The sequence below is a fragment of the Neophocaena asiaeorientalis genome, unplaced genomic scaffold (genome assembly GCF_003031525.2).
Source record: "Neophocaena asiaeorientalis asiaeorientalis breed wild unplaced genomic scaffold, Neophocaena_asiaeorientalis_V1.1 scaffold263, whole genome shotgun sequence".
NCBI lineage: Eukaryota > Metazoa > Chordata > Mammalia > Artiodactyla > Phocoenidae > Neophocaena > Neophocaena asiaeorientalis.
In genome coordinates, this window is record NW_020175015.1 from 469194 (window position 1) to 473422 (window position 4229).

The 4229-nt window shown below is 58.8% G+C and overlaps 1 protein-coding gene across 2 annotated transcripts in view; it reads left to right on the forward strand.

The window, feature by feature from the left end:
* The first annotated feature begins 3052 nt into the window (after window positions 1–3052).
* GDPD5 (glycerophosphodiester phosphodiesterase domain containing 5) overlaps window positions 3053–4229 on the forward strand; it is a 90565-nt gene continuing 89388 nt past the window's right edge. For both annotated transcript variants that reach the window (XM_024761964.1, XM_024761965.1), the window contains exon 1: window positions 3053–3821. The gene's annotated coding sequence lies outside the window, so the exon portion shown is untranslated. The remainder of the gene's footprint in view (window positions 3822–4229) is intronic.

The following is a 4229-nucleotide window of genomic DNA, read 5'->3' on the forward strand; positions in this document are numbered from 1 at the left end:
CAATATTTGGTCTGGGACTTCATCCAGCCTAAGAATTCTTGGTAAATGTGGGATGAGAGGGGCAGGGTCGTGGGGTGGGGACAGAGAGAAACAAGACTGCATTCCTTGCTCTCTAGAAGCTCACACTCCAGTGGGAAAACCAACCCAGAAAGAGCCCAACATCTAAGCAGATCAGAGTCCTAAGAGAGGCACAAAGAGCCACGTCAGCAGCTCCGTGGGACGATGCGGTGTTCCCCACTGGGGGAGTCAGGCAGGCTTCTCAGAGAGGTCAATTTGTGTACTGGGCCTTGAGGATGGAGAGAAGTCCAGTGGCCGAGTGGGGCGCATGCAGGCATGAGAGCTGGGGAAGGGAATCCAGGCCGGCAGAGGCAGAGGCAGGAAAGCAGGATGTATTGTGAGAGCCAACAAGTTGAGTTGAGCCTATCAGCCCCACACCAGTCAGTGAGCCGCAGGAGGGCCGCGTCTGCCTGCACCAAGCACAGAGCCTGCACGTGGCGGGTGCCCTGTAATGGTTCGTTGGAAGTGGACCTCACAGGGTGTGAAGCCTTACGCAGTTTGGTGGCCCCACTCAAGAAAAAGAAATGTGACATTTTTAATGTAAATGTAGGCATGAAAGTGAATGTTCATTTGTACTGAGATTGGGAAGGAACTTGCAACAGAGCTGAAGCTACAGAAGAAAGTAAGGTCAGAAGAATGTCAGGAGGGTGAAGGTTCTTGGAGCCCAGCACCAGGCTGACAAGGCTAGCATTTCCTGTCAGCCCCGAGGCCCAGGTTCAGAGCCGGCCTCTGAGCCCTCAATCACCCTCAGACAAGCTACCGTGACCGTGCCTCTGTCACACTTTGTAAGCCTCTCTGGCCACAAAAAGGCCTGATTCTCCAGCGTCAGGAGACTTTCTCCCCCGGAAGGGTAGTCAGAGGGCAAATGTGGGCGTCTGAGAACTGTGTGCTGGTCACCTCCTGGTGACTTTGGGCACCTCTCTCCAGGGCCTCAAGGGTCATGGAGGGTCTGTTCTGAAAGCCTCCTTTTCATGCAGGCATTCTGCTCATCTGGCCCGCTTTGGGGGCTCTGTGAGAGCCTCATTCATCTCCCAGTGCTGAGGTCTCACAAGGGCGCCAGGCTCTCTGCTGGTGATGGGTGGGGGGGGGCGCATAGCCACGTTGGTGCTCCTGGCCCAGTGGGTCCAACTAAACACGAAATACCTGATTACAGAGACTTCAAGCCGAGAGATGCCCAGACAGAGCACTGTCCATTCCCTGAGGTTCCCTCCTAAGCTAACTAACCCCTACTTCTGGCCCGAGTCTGCCCTGAGGGAAGACTCTCCTAATCCCCCCAGAAGAGGCCAGGGGTCCCCAGAGGTGTTCTTTCAGACTCCATGCTTTTGCACATGCTATTTCCTCTGCCAGGAAGACCCTTCCCTCCATCCTCTGAAGCCTGGTGCCTGCCCAGTTCTTGCCAAGTAGCAACATCTTTATTTCCCTTTTACAGACGAGGAACCAGAGGCTCAGAGGGGTTGAGTAATCTGTTCAAAGCCACATAGCTTTGCCCTAGAATGTTAGTGGTTGTTTTGTTGGCCACGCTGCGCGGCATGTAGAATCTTAGTTCCCCGACCAGGGATGGAACCTGCACCCCCTGCAGTGGAAGCACGGAGTCTTTTTAAATTAATTAATTATTTTGTTTTTGGCTGTGTTGGGTCTTCGTTGCTGTGTGTGGGCTTTCTCTAGTTGCGGGGAGCGGGGGCTACTCCTCGTTGTGGTGCGCTGGTTTCTCATGGCGGTGGCTTCTCTTGTTGTGGAGCACGGGCTCTAGGCGCGTGGGCTTCAGTAGTTGTGGCACATGGGCTCAGTAGTTGTGGCTCGCGGGCTCTAGAGTGCAGGCTCAGCTGTGGCGCACGGGCCTAGTTGCTCTGCGGCATGTGAGGTCTTCCCGGCTAGGGCTCGAACCTGTGTCCCCTGCATTGGCAGGCAGATTCTTAACCACTGCGCCACCAGGGAAGCCCCCGCAAGCATGGAGTCTTAAACATTGGACCGCCAGGGAAGTCCCCTGACCTATAGATAGTGATAGTGATGAGTAGATGGCATCCTCTGCCAGCTATATGGTCTTGGGAACATCATTTGGCCTCTCTGCTTTGGTGGTCTCATCAGTGACATGGAGTACCTACTGCATAAGGTTGGTGGTGAGGCTTACAGATAACCTGTCCCCTGCGGCCTCCATTCTTTCGCTCCCCAGACCAATTAGTGGCTTTCACTTGGCCCCTGCAGGACATTCAACACTCATTCATTCATACATCAAAACCCTCTGAGACCAGCTCTGTGCCCCGCCCTGTGCTAGGTGCTTGGGATTCAGAGATAAATAAGACACAGCTCCATCTTATTTTTTAAAACTGACAACGACACACCTCCCAGCGGATGGGCGCTGGAAAAGGCAAAATGTTGAAGGAAGATCTGCTCTTTATCTTCAGAAACTTGTTTTTCACCGCTTCCTGAAACCTGAATATTTCACTGCATCCAAGCTCGCCTCCTCGCGCTGAGCCCTATTAGCTGGGAAGGAGAAAGGGTACTGTGAGGGTGTGTCCCATCAACCCGAGGGCTCCACTATCCCTGGGGACTCCACTACCCCGGATAATTCACCTAGCCTACATCCTAATCCTTTTCCCACCCCGACCCCTGTTCCTACCCCATGACTCCCCAACCCCAGGTCCCAGACAAACCAGCCCTCCCCACCTCTCCCTCCATCCGGGTCCCCAGGTTACCCTCTCCTCTCGCTCAGCTCTTTAAACCACCCTCCCCCTCCATTGTCCTCTCTCGGGCGGCACCTCTCCACTTCTGCCCCGCCCTCTCCGAGGTAGAGTCCACGTTCCGCAGACCTCCGCTCTTTTCCCACTCTCCGATTGGCTCCCGCTGCCCGACGGCGCGGGACCGTGGGGAGGGGATCTGGAGCTCGCCCCGCCCCTTGCCGGTGGCCGGGGTGGGGCGGGGCCTCAGGATGACCCCGCCCTCACTCGGGCGGGGCCGCGCTGGCAGGCGCTCCGGCGCTGAGCGGCGGTACCTAGGCTCTGCTCGGCTCCGGCTCGACTGCAGCTCCTGTGGTGGTGGGCGGCGGGGATGACAGCGGCGGGGGTGGCAGCGGCTGCGGCGCGGGACCGAGCGAGCGGCTAGGGAGCCGGGGAAAGAGGAGGAAGTATAGCCGCGGCCCGGAGCTCTGGAGTCAGCTGCCGCGCCGAGGACCGCCCCATTTTGCAGAGCGAGCCGAATCCGAACCTAAGAAGACTTCCCCGCCGGGCTCCGCGCCTCCTCGCCGGCGCCCTGCCCTGCCCCGCCTGTCCCAGACCCGGGTTCCGCCGGGACGCTCCCTGCCCTGCGGTCCGGGGCGTGTGGCCGGGGCGCCCCGAGCCCCAGACCCTAATCCAGTACACTGGCGAGGGACGCTCCTGGCCCACCGTACGGCTCTAGGGTTAAGGGCTCGTTCCCAGCCTTTCTATAGTGTGTGTTGGAGCCCCCAGCCCTCCGACTGCGGTTAAGGCGGGGTGCCCCCAGCCCCGTGACTGAGTGCAAAGCAGCCCGGACGCCTCCAGACTCTGGTTGCCCGAAACCCGAACCTTCAGCTGCCTCCGATCCGGTGCTTCGGACCTGGGACCGTGCGAACATCCAGGAAACCCCGGCCCGGGTTCAGCGCCCCGTGAGGGGTCCAAGGCGGGCTGGGTAGTCGGACTGAACCAGACCGGGCTGGTGCTTCGAGTCGAAGCTGCCACCTTCCTGCCGCCCCAGGCGAGGAGCTGAGCGCTTGCCCCCAAGAGAGCACAAGAGAGAGCCGAGAAGTGCAGGTGAGAGAGCCCCGGATGCCGGGCGGCCTCCGACCCCATCCCGGCAGCGCTGGGGCCACCTGCGGGTGTGCACTGGGTACTAGCTGCGGCTGGAACTGGCTAGGAGGGGGCGCGGGAAAGGGAGGAGGAAAAGGGAGAAAACGGGCACTTATTGAGCGCCCATTGTGTGCCGTTCCGCGCCCCACCCTTGCGCAAATGGCTCACTACTCCGTGTGATAGAAGGTGTTCTGTGCTGTTAAGAGCGCTTACAGATGGGGAAACTGAGGTTCAACGGGGTTGATTGACCCTGCTCTTTTTACTCTGGTGCTGAGACTGGGGAGGAGTGTTATGCTGGAGAGGGAAAGGAGCAGAGAATGGAGAGAAAAAGAAAGGAAGTGCAGAGCCGCATGGCAGGAGGTGGGGCAGGGG